The sequence below is a fragment of the Giraffa tippelskirchi genome, chromosome 6 (genome assembly GCF_054371585.1).
Source record: "Giraffa tippelskirchi isolate mGirTip1 chromosome 6, T2T-mGirTip1v1.2.pri, whole genome shotgun sequence".
In the NCBI taxonomy this organism is placed as follows: Eukaryota; Metazoa; Chordata; class Mammalia; order Artiodactyla; family Giraffidae; genus Giraffa; species Giraffa tippelskirchi.
Genome location: NC_137280.1, coordinates 172,359,864 through 172,384,468, shown reverse-complemented (window position 1 = coordinate 172,384,468; position 24,605 = coordinate 172,359,864). Strand labels below are relative to the sequence as shown.

General features: G+C 36.2%; 1 long non-coding RNA gene across 1 annotated transcript in view; it reads right to left on the bottom strand.

The window, feature by feature from the left end:
* LOC145511090 (uncharacterized) overlaps positions 1–24,605 on the bottom strand; it is a 704,343-nt gene that overhangs the window by 122,421 nt on the left and 557,317 nt on the right. The window contains exon 9 of the long non-coding RNA XR_014057492.1: positions 20,776–20,833. This is a non-coding gene — a long non-coding RNA (uncharacterized LOC145511090). The remainder of the gene's footprint in view (positions 1–20,775; positions 20,834–24,605) is intronic.

Below are 24,605 nucleotides of genomic sequence, written 5' to 3'. Positions count from 1 at the left end.
CTCTTGCCAGGTCTCTTCCTGGGAGAAGACACGAATCTCGGACTTGATTCTGAGGAAACTGCTTTCTATGCACTTGTGATTTTTTACTCATTGAAATGCATGACAAATGTTGAATAAATAATACCTACAGATACAATGTGCTCATTTGTTCGATGTACACAACACTCTGAAACTTCTAATATCGTTATGGGTCTTGAGCATGTTTCTGTACAAATGAAGCACACTCAGTCCATCTCAGAAAACTGTTTATTTAACCTCAAAAGCTTGACTGCAGCCAATAAAAGCAAGATAATTCACAATACATAGCGAATCTCCATTCTGACACTTCTATTCATTCTCTGGTATTCAACCTTCCTTTTTCATTTTACTTTTTAAAGCAGAGTTATAGAAAGGTTTGCACATTTAAAATTCCCCACAGACAACAGCTCTAAAATAGTCACAATACAATAAACAGCCAGGAAGGTAAAGCATACCTCCTCATAGCGCGGGTCAGTCAGCAAGTAGAAGATTAACATTTAATGTGACACATCCTCTGTTTACTGTGCTTTAGAGCGATGGCACTTTAAGTTACGATTTATTTCTTTCAGTACACTTTATGCAGAAATGCCTCTGAAATTCTCATATTTTAACAAGAAGTGAAAACAGTAACCTAGATTAATATGAAACTTTCTGCCAATTTTGTGCATTTCTTAGAGCACACAGCATTGCAAATATTCACAAAGAACATTTTATATGCAGTATTCACCAAACTCAAGTGGAGAAGGAATGCCTTTTTAAAGGAGAGAGAATACCTTTTCCATTTCAGTAACTGCTGCTGCTGCTGCTGCTGCTGCTGCTAAGTCGCTTCAGTCGTGTCCGACTCTGTACAACCCCATAGACAACAGCCCACCAGGTTCCCCCGACCTTGGGATTCTCCAGGCAAGAACACTGGAGTGGGTTGCCATTTCCTTCTCCAAGGCAGGAAAGTGAAAAGTGAAAGTGAAGTCGCTCAGTCGTGTCCGACTCAGCGACCCCATGGACTGCAGCCCACCAGGCTCCCCCGTCCATGGGATTTTCCAGGCAAGAGTACTGGAGTGGGGTGCCATTGCCTTGAGTAATTACTTTTACCTAAACCATTCTGATAAATTTTGCATAATAACTTCACTCAGTTCTTGGTCAAGATAGTGAATGATGTTCCACTAAATTACATTAAGTTAAACAGCTCTCACCAGATGAAACATTTCTACAAATGCAAAGCACTATAACTCCTCCTGTACACTTCTGTTTGGAGAAGGGAATGGCAACCCATTCCAGCATTCTTTCCTGGAGAATCCCATGGGCAGAGGAGCCTGGTGGGCTGCAGTCTATGGGGTCGCAAAGAGTCAGACATGACTGAGCGACTAACACACACACACACACACACACACACACACACACACACACACTTCTGTTACATCTATCAATGGCATCGGCCCTGGAGGATGGAGAAGAGACTCCAATTCAATTTGAACTTTTTCCAAAGTAGGTGTAGTAGCTTTCTTTTTTTGTTTGTTTGTTTTAAATAAATTTATTTATTTTAGTTGGGGGCTAATTACTTTACAATATTGTAGTGGTTTTTGCCATACATTGACATGAATCAGCCATGGGTTTACATGTGTTCCCCATCCTGAACCCCCCTCCCACCTCCCTCCCCATCCCATCCCTCTGGGTCATCCCATTGCCCCAGCCCTGAGCATTTGTCTCATGCATTGAACCTGGAATGGTGTTCTGTTTCACGTATGATAATATACATGTTTCAATGCTATTCTCCCAGAACGTCCCACCCTCACCTTCTCCCTCAGAGTCCATAAGACTGTTCTATGCATCTGTGTCTCTTATTCTGTCTCGCATATAGGGTTATCGTTACCATCTTTCAAAGTAGATGTAGTAGCTTTCTATTGATAATTAAGCACTGACCACACATAAAGTTTATTTAGTAGTATTATATCACAGCTATTATTTTCTTATGTTTTTAATTTCAGTTTTTTTAAATTAGCATATATGTATTAAAAGGATCTGGGTATGTATTAGTGAATAAAGGTTAAGTAGAGCCTGTCATTCTGGATTTTAAATATAGTGAGAGAGATAAGCAGTAATTTAACAGAAGATAAATAGATGACTAGCATAAATCAAGGAAGCGGGTTTCAGTGCGAGCGTCAGAGTTGGGGTGGGGGTGGCCTCCCTGATATTTAAGGAGAAATCAACAAGAGGGAGCCTGACGCCTGAAGAGACGTGGAAACGGGTGGAAAGCTGAGGGTTTGTGCTTGAAAACCCTAACGTGGGGGACAACTGGCTCCGTCTGACAAACAGGAAAGATGACCTCAGACCCACGCAGCAGAGGACAAAGGGAAAAGGACTCAAGACCAGTAAGAGTGACGAGAAAGGTCTCGGCATGTGGTTCAAAGGCCATAAAAAGAGCCTGGATTAATGAGAGGACGAGCAGTTCAAATTTTAGGAAACGCATCAGTGTTGAGCGGTAGAGAACAGGAATGTTTTCTCTCAATGTAACAGCGATGTGATGTAATATTGACATTGTTTTCAATAAAAGAAAGCAAAATAAAAAATGCTGCTACTGTGAGGTCTTCTAATATTTTTAGTAACAATTTATAGACAATAGACTTATTGCCCCATGTCAACTGTCCACAGGATAGAAGAAGAGGAAGAGGAAGAAAAGAAGGGAAATAAATAAAACATTATTTTGTTTCTTAACTTAACCTATTACAGAGCACTAAAGGCAGAGATGATATCACACTTTGCATGGGTTTCATGCTAGTAAAAACAGCTTTTTGCTCCACAGCTTCTATACTGTAAAGGAGCTCTCTAAAATAAACTGCGATTTTCCCAGGAGAGAAAAACAAAGTTCTAATGCACGTGCACTTTGGCTTAACATAAAGCACACCATCTGTGCTTGCTTTTTATTCGGCGATGATCTATAATGACATATTATAACAGATCTTATCTGTTAATTACTAAGTAGCAAAAGTGATTCTGCTCTGAAATTCAACAGAGCAAAATAAAACAGTTGCAGTAAGGGAAAAAGTGTTTCTTAGGAATGAAAAATTACTTCAGAATTCAAAAGTCTGTTTTGTAAAATATCACTATTACTGTATCACTGGTGTACAAATTTATAGCAGAGGTTTAGAACATTTCTTATTGCCTGCATTTCCATTTTTACTTCATAGATGTTATCATGGTGGTGAAGTCCTTACTGTGTGTTATGGATAAAAACAGCAAAATATGTATATAGCAAAAAATTTTTTTCCTTATTTGTTAAACTGATGTAAATCCAATTGCTTAATTAGGGTGCATCTCTATATTTAGGAAATGGACAAAAAATTTATTTTATAGTTTATTTTCACCAAAATGTGAAAAAATGTGAAAAATGAAATTAGAAATGGATAACAAGTAATATCAAGACAGATGATCTAAATGGTCACTCCTCACAAACACCTTTAAAGAATTATCTTGATCAACAAAACCTCCCAGAGCCCTGAAGGTTTGCTGCTGCATTGGAAATAAAATACAGTTGGAAATATATTTTCTTCACATGAAGCTAGATGGCTGGAAGCACATTTATAGGAACACTAGTCAACATTTTCACTCTTTTAAAAGACATCAGTGACACTGATGGGCACTCTATCTGCTAGAAGTTGTCATTTGCAGGTTCAAGGCAAAGTAATTTTGTTCCCTTAAACCTTTAAGTTTAAAGGATTGAAAGAGAAATCATCAAGTTATATAGACAAGTGGAAGGAGTTTTCAAAGATTATATGTCCAATCAAGCTTAATTTGACAGTGGATCTACCTTGTATTACAATAGTAGACTGTAGAACACAATTTTTAAATCTTCTAGAGCTGAAAGAGATAACCACTTTCACTGGATTTTGAATCAAACAGCAAGTTTGATCTAAGATTTTATACCTTGTTCTGGGATTACACAGATATACTTTTAACCCATTTTTTTTTAACCTAATTTCACCATAGGCTGTTAGATGGTAATTCTTTTTAATTTATTTGGATCTATTAGCGATTTTCTTCCTAGTCACTAAACTCCCAAATCTCAGCTTGGCACAAAAGTGCTTAGAATATAGAGAACATTGACTAACCTCCCTGGGAGCTAGGCTTAGTAGCTGTGACACGAAGTTCTATTCAGTGCAAAGTAAACCAGTCATCTCAGTTACAGAATGAAAGAACATTTTACTCACATTCAGAATGTGTCTCATGATAATGAACTAAATAAGGAGTACGTTAAGGCTGTAAATTGTCACCTTGCTTATTCAACTTATATGCAGAGTACATCATGAGAAATGCAGGGCTGGATGAATCACAAGCTGGAATCGAGGTTGCTGGGGAAATGATGTATCAACTTCAGATATGCAGATGATACCAATTAAATGGCAGAAAGTAAAGAGGAACTAAAGAGCTTCTTGATGAGAATAACAGAGGCAAGTGAAAAAGCTGGTTTAAAATTCAACATTCAAAATACTAAGATCATGGCATCTAGTCCCAACATTTTAGAGCAAACAGATGGAGAAAAAGTGAAAACAGTGGCAGATTTTGTTTTCTTGGGCTCCAAAATCACTGCAGACAGTGACTGCAGCCACAAAATTAAAAGACACTTGCTCCTTGGGGGAAAAGTTATGACAAACCTAGACAGCATATTAAAAAGCAGAGACATCCCTTTGCTGACAATGGTCCACCTAGTCAAAGCTATGGTTTTTCAAGTAGTCGTGTATGAATGTGAGGGTTGGACCATAAAAGAGGCTGAGCACTAAAGAATCGATGCTTTCAAATTGTACTGGAGAAGACTCTTGAGAGTCACTTGGAAAGCAAGTAGAGCAAACAAGTCAATCCTCAAGGAAAGTAACCCTGAGTATTCATTGGAAGGACTGAAGCTGAAACTGAGGCATCTACTTTGGCCCACCTGATGCAAAGAGCTGACTCATTGGAAAAAGACCCTGATGCTAAGAAAGACTGAGGGCAGAAGCAGAAGGGGCTGACAGGGGATGAGATGGCTGGATGGCAACACAACTCGATGGACATGATTTTGAGCAAATTCTAGGAGGTAGTGAAGGACAGGGAAGCCTGGCGTGCTGCAGTCCATGTGGTCCAAAGGGCTGCTGCTGCTAATTCGCTTCAGTCATGTCTGACTCTGTGCGATAGATGGAAGCCCACCAGGCTCCCCCGTCCCTGGGATTCTCCAGGCAAGAACACTGGAATGGGTTGCCATTTCCTTCTCCAATGCATGAAAGGGAAAAGGGAAAGTGAAGTCACTCAGTCGTGTCCAACTCTTCGCGACCCCATGGACTGCAGCCTACCAGGCTCCTCCATCCATGGGATTTTCGAGGCAAGAGTACCGGAGTGGGGTGCCATTGCCTTCTCCGCCAAAGGGCTAGACAGGACTTAGCAACTGAACACCAATAATGAACCATTACAACACTGTGAATAACTTTTTTCTATAGTGAAATCAGTTGTCAAGATGTAGAGAAACCATCATTGTTTTGGCATCAACTATATCATAAATAAAAGACATTAAAAAAATCTGCTGAGTTCCCCTAATTACAAACAAGATCAAGCTATGTCTGGAATTGGTGTACTGGTTTCATTTTCATTTCACAATGAACAATCAATTGTCAAATATTTTAATCACAGGAAAATAGATATTTTATCCTTTCAAAAGATGCTTCCTGACACACATCCCAATATCAATTCCCACATACTCCCTACAGAAATACAACTACTCTTTCAGGTATGTGTGACCACACTAGGCCCCAAGATGTAAGCAGAAACAATAGGCTGACTTTCCTAAACAAAATTTGTCTTTCCTTCCATATCCACCTACCTGCCTCTTCTTGCTGCCTGAAAAATAGCGACAACAGAAGCACCCGTGATGGAGCCTATATGGAAGCTACACATTAAACTTGGCAGAATGACTTCACCAACCCCTTATTTTGGGGCCAGGCACATAAACCACATTTTTTTCAATTCATTGCATTTGTTATACCAATTTCTCTTCATTCTTAAAAAAAGTAAAAGAAAATAAAAAAAATAATTTTCAGAGTCAAAAATTGCAATAATAATTCCTTTAATTTTAAACTTTCAGTTTTCTAGTAACTCTGAATAAATGAATGCATTCAAGTTGACTTTCAAGTTAATGTCCAGGACTTTTCCAAACTCCCAGAGTCTATTTTTATACCTGTTCTCCACTGCAAAATTCTTAAGTCAACCAAATAAGTAACCATCTGCTAATCTTTAACAATAAATAATAATATATATCAATCAATATGTGAGTTACAGAGTAATGTGTTAATCTTTTATAAAGGTGACATGTTACTGAAATATATTTGATATTTAATAAATCTATTTGGATGCAGTAAAATTATTGCATATTGAATTATTCTGAAGTTTTACTACCTTTAACTATATATCACAGATGAAAGCAAACAGAATATAAAATTTAATTTGCAAGCCATATGTGTAAAGTCATATAAATATAAATAAAGCAAAAACAAGTAAAACAATCTGCATATACACTCTATTAATAGTGGGTTATTATCAACAATCAGTATTAATTATTCCTAACACTATGTGTTAAAAGCAAATTTAAATATAAACTTTTATTTTCTATTTGATTATATATGTCTTGCCATACCCAGAAAATACAGTTATCTTAATAACATGCCTCTGAAAATAAAGCATTTGAAAAATTTTGATAACATATCATACTAACATTTTCATTAGGTACTGACATGATCATACTCTGCTATTTTTCCTTCTTTTTCCATGCTCATTTTCTCCTTATTACTCAATTTTGTATCTGTGTGCTTTCTTGCATGTTGGCCTTTATTAACTTACCACTTAGTCTAACTTTTTTAAAATAAATATCTGATATACAAACTTATTAAACTTTATAATCTATCATAAATTTGTGTTTATATCATTTCTTAATATTGTTTCCATTAAACTTTGGATCTTTAGCTTTTTGAAATGAGACAAAATTTATTTTTAATTTAAAATTTTTTTACTGATAAAAGGTCTTAGTATTATCAATTCACCTATAATCATAGTTTTTAAATGTATTCTACAAATTATGATATGTGGTATTTTTCATTATTATTATTTTTGGAGAATTCTTTCACTTTTAATCTTGTACTTTCCAAGAGTTGCTTAATAGGAGGTATTTATTTTCTAGGTACAAGATCTTTTGATTATCTTTTATATTTTTCAATTGTGCTTTGATTAGTGTGTTGCTTGAAATATTTCTACTCTATGATGCTAAAAAATATTTTCATTATATCTTCCATATGACTGATTCTTTCTAAGTGTAAGTATCCCATATGCACTTGAGAAAAAATTGCATTCTATATTATCTGCACTACCCGGGTGGCACGGTGGTAGAGAATCTGCCTGCCAGTGGAGGAGATGAAAAAGATGTGGTTCGATCTCTGAGTTGAGAAGATCCCCTGGAGAAGGAAATGGAAACCCACTCCAGTATTCTTGCCTGGAAAATTCCATGGACAGAAGAGCCTGGCGGGCTACGGTCCATGGGGCTGCAAAGAGTTAGACATGACTGAACACACACACAGACACACACACACACAGTATATATACACAATGAATTATATTAATACAGATTAAATGTATCTGTATTTATTGTACTAAAAATCTGCTCCATTGTTGTGTGTTTTTTCTGTGAACAGTCCTGTCGAAGATGTGATTTCTTCTTTTCTTGTCTTCCAGTCTAAGAAATTTTCTTTGACTTTATTTCTTTTACAACATTTGAATTTCCTTGTTTTTTAAATCTTGATTTTATTCAATAATTTCATGTTTACCGTTGATTTGTAAATAATTTTAATTACTCTTTTGCTTTATCAGTTCCTTCCTGTTTCCTTCTTTCCTTCTTTCCTTTTCTTATTCCTCCTTATCTGCTTTCTTCATTCCCTCCTCTCTCCCTCTCTTACTTCTTTCATTTTGCCTGCTTATATATTTGTCTATCCACATTATATTTTATGCTTTCATTACAATTTCTTTTCCTTGCTCAGCTTGTAGTTTCATTTCTGATCAGATTTTATCAGTTCTTTCATCTTTTGTCTTGGTTCAATCAAGTCTGATTTATTTCTTCCCTTTGTTAATATTATGGCTTCAAATTTGAAACTATGATTCAAGATGATTTTCCATAGTTTGTTTAAGATAATTCAATTTTGAATGCCATGTTACAGTTTTATCCTATCTCACACTTGTTTTGGTTGTTGCTGTTTGTTTTGGGGGAGTAATTTTAACACGGAAAATTTTTTCCGTTGAATTATATAGCACCACATTTTTCACTTAATTTTGTCATAATTTTCAAAAAGGGGTGTTTGAGTCTCTGAATCTTTGTGGGAAAGATTGGCTATCTGTTGATTGTTATAGAAATCTTTGTTCAAAAGCACCCACTTCTATCTCTGTAGCCAAGGATTTTCTCAAGGAGAAGTGAAGAAATGGAAGATACTTGTGTCCTTTGGTTTTGTCTTTTGCTTTTAAATATTCTGATTATTCTACGCATTCTTTTTCCTTCCATCATGTTTCTTCCAAAGAATACCTTTCCCATTCTGAGCTCTTTACAACCTCACATTTCCCACCACCTGCCCAGGTATATCTTTGCATGTAAGATGCCTTTATGAATCTTATTCCTTTAATCTCTATTTTAACATTTTAAATCATCATTCATTTTTGATGGCTTGGGGTTAATTTTATTTTTAATTGAAGTATAGTTGATTAACAATATTATATTAGTATCAAGTGTATAGCATAATGATTCAATATTTTATAGAGTATACTTCCATTTAAAGTTATTATAAAATGACAGTTATATTTTCCTGTGCTGTACACTATATCCTTATTCTCATTTATTTTACAAAAGTCTAATTTGTATCTCTTAGTCATATACCAATACCTTCCCCTTCCCCATTTCTCTTACCTCACTCCTAACCACCAATTTGTTCTCTTTATCAGTGGGTCTATTTTTGTTTTGTCATATATTCATATTTGTTCTTGTTTTTATTTTGTTGCTAAGTCATGTCTGACTCTTGGCAGCCTCATGAACTGTAGCTCATCAGGCTCCTCTGTCCATAGGATTTCCCAGGCAAGAATACTGGAGTGGGTTGCCATTTCCTTCTCCAGGGGATCTTCCCAACTCAGGGATCAAACTTGGATTCCCTGCTTCGCAGGCAGATTCTTTATCACTGAGCCACCTGTATATATTCATATATATTTGCATTATTTTTCAGATTGCACATGTAAGTGATAACAGAAAATTCGTCTTTCTTTGTCTGATTTACTCCACTAAAGCCTAATACCCTCAAGATCTAGCCACACTTCTGAAATGAGAGACTTTCATTCTTTCTTATGGCTCAGTAATAACCAAAACATCTGCTTTATTGACTACACCAAATCCTTTGACTCTGTGGATCACCACAGACTGTGGAAAATTTTTCAAGAGATGGGAATGCCAGACCACCTGACCTGCCCCCGAGAAATCTGTATGCAGGTCAAGAAGCAACAGTTAGAACCGGACATGAAACAACGGACTGGTTCCAAATTGGGAAAGGAGTAGGTCAAGGCTGTATATTGTCACCTTGATTATTTAACTTACATGTGTGTGTGAAAGTTGCTCAGTTGTGTCCAACTCTATGCAACCCCAAAGACTATAGAGTCCATGGGATTCTCCAGGCCAGAATACTGGAGTGGGTAGCCTTTCCCTTCTCCAGGGGATCTTCCGAACCCAGGGATCAAACCCGTCTCCCGCATTGCAGGCGGATTATTTACTAGCTGAGCCACAAGGGAAGCCCTATATGCAGAGTACACCATGAGAAATGCTGGGCTGGATGAAGCACAAGCTGGAATCACGACTGCCGGGAGAAAAAAAAAAAAAAAGATTGCCGGGAGAAATATCAATAACCTCAGATATGCAGATGACACCACTTTTATGGCAGAGAGTGAAGAAGAACTAAAAAGCCTATTGATGAAAGTGAAAGAGGAGAGTGACAAAGTTGGCTTAAAGCTCAGCATTTAGAAAACTAAGATCATGGCATCTGGTCCCATCACTTCATGGCAAATAGATGGGGAAACAATGGAAACAGTGAGAGATTTTATTTTCTTATGCTACAAAAATCACTGTAGATGGTGACTGTAGCCATGAAATTAAAAGACGCTTGCTCCTTGGAAGAAAAACTATGGTCAACCTAGACAGCATATTAAAAAGCAGAGGCGTTACTTGAGCGACAAAGGTCCATCTAGTCCAAGCTATGGTTTTTCCAATAGTCATGGATGTGAGAGATGGACCATAAAGAAAGCTGAGCACTGAAGAATTTATGCTTTTGAACTGTGGTGCTGGAGAAGACTACTGAGAGTCCCTTGAACTGCAAGGAGATCCAACCTGTCCATCCTAAAGGAAATCAGGTCTGACTATTCATTGGAAGGACTTATGCTGCAGCTGAAACTCCGATACTTTGGCCACCTGATGTGAAGAACCAACTTATTTGAAAAGACCCTGATGCTGGGAAATATTGAAGGCAGGAAGAGAAGGGGACGACAGAGGATGAGATGGTTGGATGGCATCACCATCTCGATGGATATGAGTTTGAGTAAACTCTGGGAGTTGGTGATGGACAGGGAGGCCTGGCGTGCTGCAGTCCATGGGGTTGCAAAGAGTTGGGCACAACTGAGCAGCTGAACTGAACTGCATTTGTATATACACCACATCTTCTTCATGCATTTATCTGTGGTGGGCATTTGGGCTGTATGCTTAGCTTGGTTATTATAAAGAACGCTGCTATTTATAATCTTTCTTTTCAACTTTTCATTTGTTTGTTTTTGCATTTATAACCAAGAGTGGAATTTCTAGATGATATTGTAGTTTTAGTGGTATTAGTTTTTTAAGGAACCCACATACTGTTTTCCACAGTGGCTGCACTGTCTTTGGGATTATATTAGTTTGGGATTTATTTTAGAATCTCTGTTAGCTTCCTTCTCTCTTCTGTGCCGTTTTTTTCTCCTGTTTTCCTCTTGCATTTCACAAAGGTTCACACCAATGAGTTTATTTGCTCATGTCTTTGAGGGTTTTTTCAACTTGTAGGCAAGCAGAAATTTGGATCACATTAGGTATGATTAGGTTGTAGGTTTTATATACTTGTCTTTCTTCTTTTTAAACTATTGCATTTTAATGAGAAGTTAAATTTTTGGGGTGTTGAGATTAATAGTTATCATTGCCTAAGCTACTCTTGCTATTTACTCTTGCTATTTCCTGTAGCTGTGCAGGAAAAAAATGAAACTGAAAGCTAGACTTAGAAGTGTGAAGTGTAAAGACAGGTTTAATTTTCTTCTTTGTTTAATTTTTCTTCTCATATAGTGAATTCTTTTTGAATCAAGCTCCTAGAGTTAAGGAGATGAATATTTTCAAATACACAGTGGATTGGCTGTACTTTGGTTCTAGATAGGGGTTTCATAATCCAAAGAGATGAAAGAAAAAAAAAATCAAACAAAAATATCTTAGTAGGTATTGTTATACAAATCGTTTCACAAATATATATATATATATATATATATATATACACACATACATATATACACACACACATATATGTGTATACATGAAATACATGTCAGTATAGCTTTCTAAGTACATCTCCCATAATTAATTGATTTTTTTGGTACTCCCTAAAAGAACAAAAACAATACTTTTCAGAACTCATTTCTTATATTAAGCATCAAAACGGTTCAGAGTGAGTGCCCTACTCATGCTTCCAGTTGTAAACAGCTCTGTTCAGAAGTAGATGTCTATTATCCTCCTCCTTGTATAAGTCAGGTACCAGGCAAGAAACACAAGGGTCATTGACACAGGGTGTTTGGAAGAGCACTTTAAAGGAAGTATTCTTGATTCGTAGGGAGGCATGAAGGCAACCCTCGGAGGAGAGTATGTTCCTCTAGGGATAAAAAAGAACAAAAAGTCTTCACAGTATCTAGGCAAATAAGATAGCTTTATAGGATAACCTACCTGACACAAACTAAGGCTGTTTGTTCGTAGAGAGAAAGAGCAAAAACCAAACAAAGCAAAACAAAGAAAAAACAAATATCAACTACCAGGCAGATTAACAGGAAAATATTATCCAAACTCTAGACACCTTTCTTCTCTCTCCCTGGTTCTTCTGATTAGCCAAACTGAACAAAAAACTGGAGAGAAAATCACCACAATGATGAAGTTCAAACAGTCCACACCCTAGGGATAAATAGATTTGGGAGGGGAAGAGATATTATATATTCATACAAGCTTGTATTATGGAAAAGCTCACTGTGAAGATCATAACATCAAACAAAGTAGAAGCTCTGAGCAGAAGAAAATTTTGCAATAAAAATAAGCAGTATTTCCCCATGCTGCACCAATGAACATTGCCATCAGATATATTTTACATCCTCATTCTTTTCTGTTTTGCACTTCCATCCAATATTCCTTTAAATTTATGACTGAAGACAGCATACTCATTTGCAAGCTAATAGGACTGGTGATAGGCAATATGTGATTAAACTGGAAAATGAAAGTGCAATAATAGTATAGCAAAACCAGTTCAAAACTTCCCATTTTATTTTGAACAGACTAACTTCTAACGCAAAAAATATACTTTGAATTTTAGTTTGCTAGTCATTCAGCGGGAAAAAAAATAAAAACTCTCTTGCTCTCTCAACAACGGAAAAGTAACTAACCTACCAATATAAAAAATTTGTTCACTGGCTAACATTTTTACCCTGAAGATGAAGATGAGAACAAAGCATTTTATGGCATATAATAGCCATATAAATTCTATGTGATCCATTATCATGTAATTTCCAGTTAGAGTTATTTTCACTCCATCAGTGATTAAGAGCAGAAGAAAGAAAATGATAATGAGATTTGGGAAGCTGGTGACAGAAAAATATTGTTGTTATAACCTAGATTTGGGATACTGTACTTTCCTAATGTGTTCTTAGTCCTAACAACTAGTGCATTTACTATATAGTTATCTTGTTTTACTACATTTTAATTTATTTTATTTTCATCTCTCAAATACCTTTTTTTATATAAAATTGATTTGGGCCAGACAAGTATGGACAATCTGTGCTCAGCAAAACACTACAAGCTCAGAGGCAGATGTTTGACACAGCAAAAAGAATTTGATCAACTATGATGAGAATGTGCTAACTCAGATGACAAGTAAGACAGAATGCTTTCCATAAAGGTGGAATATAGAATATACCTAACAATGCTTATACAGAAAACGAAAGACATAGCTGGGACATTTAAAGTAAAAGAGTATTGTCCCATCTTCAATCTTTCTTTTATTTATAAGATAAAAAAATTCCCCTCCATTACTGTGTTTTTGTGGATAATACAGTGTGGTCAGAGAGTAATTTTGCTGTGAGCCTTGTTGCTTCTCTTTCAGATGTTGTTCTATATTACATTTCATTCAGCAAAGAATATGTTCCTCTTCTATATCACTAAATGAATTTTTCATCTGAAGGATAAATTCAGAAGTCATAGATTAGAATAAAGAAGCAGAAGTGTAGGCTATTATTTGTCTACTGAATCCATTCCAACAGCATCATGTCATAAATAATTGTTACATTTTATCAAACAATTGATAAAGCAATTATCCAAGGATAAAAATCTCAGATGTTATTCCATTTAAATAGTACTTCAAATACACAAATGTTCAAAGGCTTTTTTTTTTTTATTAACAGCAGTGTACATTCTTTGTTGTTTGTGTGGGTGAGTGTGAGTGTGTGTGTGTGTGTGTGTGTGTGTGTATGTGAAGTGCACTACTCATAAGGAATTATGAACACTTCAATTTTCTTTGGAGATGTTTAGATGCAAAAAAGCCATTCACCATTTTATCTTTTGCATTTCACTGGAGATTTTTATATTTTTATTGGTTATATAGGGATGCATCTTGACACAACAAAAGTTTCTCTAAAATTTTTTTCATGTATCAATAAGTTGGGTAGATAACTAAAGAGTAAAAAATATATTTTCCTATATAAAGACAATTTAAATATGTTTACATATATACATATTTTTTTTTCTTTTTCTCACATACAAACACACATATAGAGAGATAGGAGACTGAGCTAATTCATTTTCACTGCTGCTGCTGCTGCTGTTGCTAAGTCACTTCAGTTGTGTCCAACTCTGTGCAACCCCAGAGACGGCAGCCCACCGGGCTCCCCTGTCCCTGGGATTCTACAGGCAAGAACACTGGAGTGGGTTGCCACTTCCTTCTCCAATGCATGAAAGTGAAAAGTGAAAGTGAAGTTGCTCAGTTGTGTCCGATCCTTAGCGACCCCATGGACTGCAGCCTACCAGGCTCCTCTGTCCATAGGATTTTCCAGGCAAGAGTACTGGAGTGGGTTGCCATTTCCTACTCTGTCATTTTCACTAGCAAGAGGAAAATAAACTTATGTTTTACTCAACGCCAAAACCAACTACAGTGACATGATAGATACAGCCACCTGAGAAGCCATTTTGTCTCACAATATATTCAAATTGAACATTGCATCAGAAGGTCCCTGCAGATAGTTTAGATACTAACATCTAATCAAGTGGGTCTTCCCACGTGGCACAGTGGTAAAGAATCCGTCTGCCCATTCAGGAGACAAAGGAGACACAAGAGATGCATGTCCCATCCCTGGGTGGAGAAGATCACCAGAAGTAGGAAATGGCAGCCCACTCCAGTACTCTTGCCTGGAAAATTCTATGGACAGAGGAGCCTGGTAGGCTACAGTCCATGGGGTTTCAGAGTCGGACACGACTGAGCACACGGCATGCATATACATCTAATAAAGCAAAAATAAATTATTAAAAAATTAAATGAGTTAAATAATTAGTGCAGGAACATATTAGAAGGGTATCTTAATAATGAGATAAACATAGTATTCTGTTAAATAAAAATTAAGATATGGATAACTGAATAGCAAAGGAAGTTAAAAGTTGTCATAAAGTATGAGCCTGCATTGCATATTTCTTTTTCTGAATATGAATTAGACAATATTAATAGTATATCATGAAAAGAAATAGAAAATGAAAGAATTGTGCTGACTTAAAAACCAACACTCCAGCAACAAATTCTCTCGTGAGAATATCACCTTTCAAAAGTAAAACAAAGAATGAATTCAGGTACTAGGAATGACATACCCAGCCTTCAAGCAAGGTTTCCATGCCAGCTCTAGTTTAATCCAAGTCATTGCAGCAGCTAAATGTCAAGGGCATGTGACAGCTATTCCAGGATTGATGTGCCATGAGTTGGCTGCCTCACTTCACCAGCTCTTTGCAGACAGGTGTTTAACTCATAGAAATCATATTCAAAATGCTGTGCCAATATCACTTAGACATAGTATATCCTCTTCTTACCAAACAACTAATAACATGCATTTAAATTAAAGAAATCATAATTGATTAAGAGTTTGTACAGCCTGTATAAATGAAGGGGGAAAAAAAAAAAGACAACCGAACTATCTGATCTATGCCCTGAATAAATTAAAAATAAAATCAAGAATAACACTGCAGTTCTGTTCAGTGGCTTCAGCTTATCTCACTTTTACAGACCTTTCCCCCTGACTACTAACTCAGATTATCTAAACAAGGGTCAACTGTGACTTCTATGAAACACATTGTCTGACTGGATGTTGGATGTTGGAGTTTAAGACTTTGGAAGAATATATGAAATGTATCAGTAACCGCTCCTAATGAGGAATAAAAGCAGAGAAATGTTAGTTAATGGTCAAGAGATTTTCTTGATCAAAATGAGATTTTCTAAAGCAGAAATTTCTACTGGATATCTAGAGCAGAATTTCCCTGTGATGTTGGCAGATTAGTATATGACAACAACGATTTCCAAATGATTTCCAAAGGAAGATAATTTTACATGGCCTGTCTAAAACAGCACTCCATCAAATATAGTCCACACATTTTCACTCATTATTTTCTACATTACCAGTAAAGTCACATTTATTTGACCTATTTTTGGATTAATGACTAAACATTTTTTTCTCATCTCTGATACTAATTGCATAAAAAATTATCTATCTTCAGTTTATTGCCATAAGCTACTTGCAGAAGAAACAATTCACACTGTGTGAATTCTAATATTCTGCATATGAACTGCAGCTTAAAAATTCAGAGGGAGCATCTGAAATTCAGTGATCTCCTAGCCCAGCCTCTAGTAATTACCATTATATTCAGGAAATAATTCAGAATGTAAAGTTAGGTTGAAGCTATTCTCTGCAACAGTAGTAGTGAAATATAATAGAAACTTGCAAGCACACTACCTTCACGTGCATGCCAAAGTGTGGAATCCAATATATATTTGCCCTACAGAGACACTGTTCAAATGATGCATTCACCCGCTTGTACTCCTCACTGCCATGTGGACCTTCAAACCTTTTCCTGGGCTATATACCATTCCTGAAATTGTGCCTTCCCACCTATTTTTATCTCAACCCCCTTACACAACCTATAATCACAGATTAATGATCCAGTGGATGGATATCCTAAAACCTGGACTTCAACCCTGAATCTGCTGAGGTACAATAGGTCAGGTAAAATCTAGAAAGTTCAAAGGTTAAATTATTATCAGCACGTAAAAAGTTCTAGTCACAATCTCTATTTTTTTTGTTGTTGTTGATTTAAACACTGCAGATGAAAATAAAAAGCATTTTTTGGAAAGGAAAACTTACACATACAAGCACACTATGAAACTAGAAAAAGAAAACCAATTTTCACCCAAACATTGTGCACTAAAAGGAGAAATCTCAAATGACCCAGGAAAAAACTGAAATTCAGTCTAGTAGCGACTGGCTTTCTACTCTGCAGTATGTGTGACTTACGCTCCACAGTGCTGGAGATGGCAATAGCTAAAAGATTTTCATTAATGAATTTATATAAGTTTGGATATTTTATTGAATATTTCAAAAAATAGAACTTTTAGATATCAAATAAAATTAAAATTTAACATTATAATATAATTATACAATATATTTAGAAAGTATCAGGATCCTTAACAAGAGAACTGTGTTTGTCCCAACAGTTATGTATATATTCAAATGCAATTTGGATCAAAAATTAGAATCAGAGGTCTATATTTTGGAACATCAGGAAAAAATAAACCAAGAAATATATTGTTCTAGAAACTTTAGGTGAAGATTTAGCTTTCCTATTTGGGCTGAAACTTGTTTTACTTTAGTACTGGACAAATTAAAGAAGAAACAAACAAAAAAATCACTTTGGATTACAGAAATTTAGCTCCAATTTGTCTAAGAAGTCCTCTCCTTCACTGTATTTCCCTACTGTCATTCAGAATTACACCAATTAGAAAATTATGTTAGACGCAGTAAAATTAAATTCAATCTTATTTATTTTTTAGCTATCTAAAGATATATGTTATTTACCTCAATTGCTTGTAAATGACTACACTGGTTTCAAGAAGCAAACTTCAGCATCTCCTTTAGGAGAAACAGCTGAGAATCTTAGACCACATGGATGCTATTTATCCCACTAACTACAAATATTTACTAAAAACCTATTTTTTGCCAAACACTGTAATATTTCTTGACAAATGAAAATTAAAAGGACACTCCAACAAACTGTTCAGAGGAGTGGAAATATAAACACAAGAAATAGTCATTATAATGTACTAAAATTCATAACAAGAGAAAATTATGGGAGAAATTATATTGCTTGGTCTGGAGGTTTTTTCAACAGGAATGCAAGCAGTATTTCGGGTGGGATGATTTCCTTGTACTCTTTAGACACTGTTTCTTGAACACTGTAGAATTTAGGCTTCCATTAGAACTCTGCAATCATTATGACATACATCATAATAACTCAGAAAGCCCCTATTCATATTTCCAAACACCTCTGAGTAACAATGGAGAGAACCACTGTTACTAGATAGTGTCTATGGATGCTGTCAAACATATCAATATCAATTCTATGAAAAGCAAGAACCTAGGAATCCATTTAGGTCTATCTAGATTTTCATGTGTTCATGTAAGGCTATACTGTTCATGAATATCTTACTTAAAAGGCAAATTATATTGTTAAGATTTCTGTAATTCATTGTAAGATATTTCAGCAGAGGCAGCATGATATGATATATATTAATATGTTAATGATTTGCACTTAAATCCTAGGTTCAGTCATTTGCATTAACCAAGAATTCATACAACAGATATTTTTAGTTATCCTTCTTATCAGAAAGTCAGTCATCTTTAGTTCCTATCAACACAGGAGGCTTTGCTGAATTACTGGAAGCCTAAACAAATGGTCGGTCAGTCATGTAACTAGTGGTGGTCAACATAGTGGACAGGCCTAAATATTTTAGAGACTCTTCCCATCCTTGCAAAATAGGAATGATTTCTATGGCAAAGTGTGCTAATCAAGCATGCCTCACGCAGACACTGGAGAACTTTGAAAAGGGCAAGATTCCGCTATTTTACTATAACTTCCCAACTATGCTGTAATGAAAGCATGTCTCAAAGCAAATTCTGTCACACATACCAACATTTATTAAGCAATCACTCCTCAGCAAGGAGATACAGTTTATATTCTGCCAGCGATATTACTTTTCAGTCTCTTTTTTTTATGTTCTCTGATCAACTCTTTTCATGAAAGGTTCTCTATAGTCAGATCAGACAGTATTCCAGAGGAAGAACTCCATTACATTGCATAGGAAGCATCAGGGAGCCAGAAATTATTCTAAACCAATAGCGGCACAGGCACATTTAGGAACCAAGCTTTGGGTACCAGATGTTTCAGGATGCTTGCAACCTGGTCCTATGGGGTGGAGTATCTGATGCACATATCTTGAATATCACTAATTATTCCAAGATGCCATGTTACTTAACAGTTCCACACTCAACATGATCAGTAATAGGCCACTAGAGCTGGACACGACTGAGTGACTGAACGACAACAAATTTGCAACAATGACAATTTCTAACATTTTATTTTATTTTAAAAGGCAAAAAATGTTGATACAGATAACAGAGGCTCTGGAAATTCCCTTATGAAAAATAGTACCTGATCACTCATGGAATATGCCTTACGAAAACTGTATCTAGAGATGAAATGGAGACTAAATTTTATATATATGAATATATACACATGTATATGAATATTATACTTGTATATGTTGAATTATGTCAAAATAAATTATTGAAACCATAGAAAACCTTTAGAATTAATCCCTAATATCAGGGATATTGACCTGTATCCAGTCATAGAGGTGAGCAATTTAGTTGTCCGATGCAAAATAAAAGAATGCTGATTTTAGACTATGTTTATGTATGTCTTCAGTGGAACTTTCTTACAAATTGGAATCGGACATCTTAAAAAACAGAAAACTGAAAATTCACCAAAGTTGCTAAATAGTTTGAATGACTTTTTTGTGTATGCTAGCTAATAAATAAATGTGTAGTAGAATCTGGCCCTGGTTGTAATAACATGAAAGTAAGACTGTAGAGAAATAGCCTGCACTTACCTACCTTTAATTACTAGCATCAACTGTTATTTAACTAAAAGAACTCTAGATATGCAAAACAAATTCCTTTAATATTAGCTTTCCTATTTTGTTGATGTAGACTTCCTCAGATTTCCACATCAAAAAAATATTTTCCCATGTTCTTGGTCTCTACCTCCCTACTCCTTCTCCTAATCCTATAAACAAAACTGAATCTTACTACCGACAAAACACTCTCTAACTCCTGTTCCTATTAAAAATTTGTCTTATTCATTTTACTTTCGAACGTTGAAAGAGAAGTTTCTATCAACTGATCTGTATTCTTTGCCTTCCCTCAGCCCTTCCTATGTGTCTCAAATAAACAATTCTACTGCAATTTCTCCCCAGATTATCCTAGTTATTAGCTTTGATGACCTCCTCCATGTCTTTATCTAAAAATTTCTCCTCAACTCCCCACACTGTTTATCATTGTAGTCTTGCAATGTTTGTCTTTTTCCCAGTCTTAAGCCTTACATAATCTTGCTAACCTCTTCTACAATTCAGGCTAGTGCTTTTCAGTTTATTTTTTAACTTGGAAATGTAAGAACCCAAAACTTCTCTTGCCTATTTATTTATTTATATATTTTTATTGTGGTAACATTGGTTTACAACATAATGTAAGTTTCATGTGTATAATGTTACATTTCTACTTCTGTATACATTACAGCATACTCAACACCAAAATTTAATTTACACTTCTCACATGTTTTTCAATTTTATTTCCCAATTGCTCTTCCTTTTTCCATCCCTGAAATCTTAGTATCCTCAAGTCTTTTAATCTCATAATGATTTTCTATATTTTATCTTATCTTACCAACAACAAATTGGGCTTTCTTGATAGCTCAGCTGGTAGAGAATCCACCTGCGATGCAGGAGACCTGGGTTCGATCCCTGGGTTGGGACGATCCCCTGGAGAAGGGAAAGGTTACCCGCTCCAGTACTCTGGCCTGGAGAATGCCATGGACTGTATAGTTCATGGGGTCACAAAGAGTTGGAATGATCGGGCGACTTTCATTTCACTTCACTTCACTGACACATCAACAAAAATGGTTTTAACTCTCAACATCATGAAAGCTTTTACATGACCTCCTACGTCTTTATTTCCAGACTGGCTATCTCCATTGCCAAGCCTTTAAAACTTAAAACAAACAAACATACAAACACACACACACAATCAACAGAGTATATTATTTCTTACCTGTGTCTGTTTGAAATGTCCAGCCTGCCCAGCAGTTTCCAGGAAGCCAATCACTAGTCTACAGGGGAAAAGAAATACCTCTGTAAGTATAACACCATGGGTAACTATGTCTACAATTCTATGACTGGACATGATAACTGAATAAAATATTTGAGAATTGAGGCAAGATTGCTAATGAAGATGCACTTTCAGTAGTGACTGATATTTGTTAAGTACCTCCTGAGGTGGATATGTTCTAATAACTACAAAATCCATTCTATTAAGTAGGCTGTAAAAACTAAGGCAGTATCAGAAGGAACTTTCCCTCTTCACCCCATCCCAAGGCAACACTCAAGGCCTTCTCTAATTAAAAGCTGAAAAAAAAAATGCATTTAAAAGACATTTGCCTGAAAGGCTACCAAATTAGAATTTTCAGTGGTTTCAGATCTTGCTCTGCCCTTTCTTCTGCCACAAACCTTCTCTCCTTTAATTTTCTTTGTTAGAGAATGTCATCACCACTCATCACATCCACCAATATAGAAAACTGCATTGCCTTCTGCTCTCATTGTCATCATTCCAAATAAAATCGTTCACCAGTTTTGTTAATTTTACATTTAAAAAAACTTCTAATTCCTCTGCATTTTAATGGGTAATTTCTTAATGTAGATGCTCATTACTGTAATACGTTTGAATAATAATAATCACAATGAATAAGAGGGTATAATTCATTGCTCCTCCCATATATACCCTTCCCTGACCATGGTGACTTGTCATAGTTTCAAAAATATTATTTTATTTAAAAAGTATGTGGAATACCTCCACTTAAAATGTGCCAACAGTTAAAAGTTATTTAACAAATGCAGTTCAAGTTTCTTATTTGTTCTCTGTAGCCCCTAACTCTTTATGTGCAGATCTCACTCTGATGTCATGTCTCAGCTTAAGCACTTCCTCCAAACTGACATTTTCCCCCATGTTAGGAAGCAACCTCTCCCTCTTCTAAATGCCTTAGAATTGATTTTCATTTTTCTCATCATGCTTTTCACTTTCAATCTTATACTATAACTATTTACGTGCATATACTATGTACAACACATAAGTCAAAACGGTGAGCATCTTCCATTGTCTTTGTTGTTGCTCAATCAGTCATGTCCAACTCTTTGCGACCCCATGGACTGCAGCACACTAGGCTCCCCTGTCCTTCACCATCTCCCAGAGTTTTCTCCAATTCATGTCTATTGAGTCAGTGATGCGAATTTTCTTAATGTACTTAATAATCTGATGAATTAATAAATCAATGGTTAATTCTGTATTTGGAACATACACATATAGGCTTAGAAATATTACAGTGAGAGCAGACTGGCATTGCTCTGAGATACAGAGCAGGTTTATAAGTAGAGAACTGTAGACACAGAGACCAGTTGGGAGGCTACTAAAATACTCCCGGCAAAAAGTCATGAACAAATACATTAAAAAGTATGAGTCTCATCTCATCGTATTTTACTCTTCAGCTGCTTAAAAAGAAATATCCTTATCATAAATTGTCTCATAAATTTAAAGAACTGAAATCATTAAGCTTGGAAAGTTGACTCTAGTAAATTACACAGGTCCTGGCTGTCATTCTAAGATGGGAAGTTCTGAGGAAATACCATATTTTCTGAAGTTATATATCTTAGTAACTAAATGAGGACTGTAGTGGGAAATCATCACCCCTGTCTCAAACTCTGTAACTCTGTATAGCCTGGCTCATTTTTTTTTTTTTTTTTTTTTTTTTGCATTTCACAGTAGGTTAGAAAACTGGAAGGCTGGGTTGATGACTCTTATATCACAACCATTAAGAGGAAATCAGGCAAACTGTCCATCAAAGGAGTGACAACAACAAAAAAGAAATTATCGAGTTTCAAAACGTCCAAAACTGATAGCCTTAGTAGCACAGTCATTTTCCAGTGGTCTCCCCTTAAAATTTCATGTTATAATAACTAAAAAGTCCAAGCAGATGGCCACTGATCTGGAAAAAAAAAAAAAAAAAAAAACATCCTGGAAGTTTCATGAGTGTGATGTTTCTGAGTTTTATATATTATACCCACATTTTTCATGCGGATAGTGTATGATCAAGCCACCCAGATGGCTGTTCTCTTGCTCTCTATATATCCCAGTGCCTCCATCTATATCCTACTCACCTGACTAAAATGTTACATACTTGCTCCAGGCCCCAGCTAGTGACCAGTCTAACTTCAGACACTATGATAGACTGTGTCCCCCTTCTGGTTTCCCAAGAAAATGATGAGCTAACCTGACATCGATTCACATACAATTGGTAACCTTCCCTGCTCCCTGCCCCCGAGCAAAGGCTGCCACCATGCCCTGCCACCTTCTGCAGCATTCAGTGGAGTGTTGCTCTAAGACCCTGCATTAGGCATGCAAGCTTCCTCATCCATTAAACCACTGATGTCTCTACTGTTGACCCCTAGCTCGTTTCTTGGTCTTGTGGGCCACCTGCATGGTGCAGCCCAACCTATAGTATACGCATTAAATATTTCTGTTATAATACTGAAGGCAGCTGGCTCTAATGAAACAGATACAGCATACTCAAAATGTTACACAGGAGCATAGAACCAAATAAAAGCTGCATGAGTATTCAAATAAAACAGTAAACTAGAATTATAAATTTGCATGGAAATGCTTCCTTCCATGGGCTTCCCAGGTGACTCTGTGGGTAAAGAATTGGTCTACAATGCAAGACCTGGAAGCTCCCCCTGGAGGGAGGGCATGGCAACCCACTCTAGTATTTGTGCCTGGAGAAATCCATGGACAGCAGAGCCAGTAGGGCTGCAGTCCACGGGGTCAGAAAGAGTCAGACACGACTGAAGCAACTGAGCACATAAACACACTTCCTACCATATATAATGTATCACTGATCCAGAGCCAAATTTAAAATTCCTCCAGGATGCATTTTTAAATTACACTTAGCTACTAAGAGATATATCAATTACCTATACCCACTCTGTATTTCTACTGTTTTCACTGGAATCAGGTAAAGTGCAGAACTATAGCCAGAATAGAGTGAAATCTCTCTAATTCCTTTTACGAAAAAAAATTAAGAAAAAACCTCATATCTTCTGGTTTCAAAGTCAGTGCCAGGCTTCCACCAAATGCTAAAACAGTGCTATATCATTATCATATATCTCATTTCAGGATCTTTCTTTTCCATCAACTTAATGTTCACGGTGGTTTCAACCACCATCTCCCAAGAGAGATTCTACCCTTTGAACCATTCCCCCACTTTTCCTATCAAAATATAGCTGCATATGTTTTACTTTCTTTCATACAGTAGAAATCTCTTAAATAGATGAGAAGCTGAATAAGGGCCTCTCAAAGGCATCAGGTTTCCATCCCTAGGACCTGTAAATATTGTTTTAAAGAAAAATGTCATTGCAGATGTGATTCAATTAAAACTCTGGATATAGGAAGTTATCCTAGTTTACGTGAGTGGGTCTTAAAGACCATAGCAAGTGTTCTTATAAGAGAGAAACAGAGATTCAACACTATATACAAATGAAGGCAAAGGTCCATCTAATCAAAGCTATGGGTTTTTTTTTGTAGTCATTGTGAGAGCTGGACTATAAAGAAAGCTGAGCGTTAAAGAACTGATGCTTTTGACCCATGGTGTTGGAGAAGACTCTTGAGAGTCCCTTGGACTGCAAGGAGATCCAACCAGTCCATCCTAAAGGAAATCAGTCCTGAATATTCATTGGAAGGACTGATGTTGAAGCTGAAACTCCAATACTTTGGCCACCTGATGCGAAGAGTTGACTCACTGGAAAAGACCCTGATGCTGGGAAAGATTGAAGGCA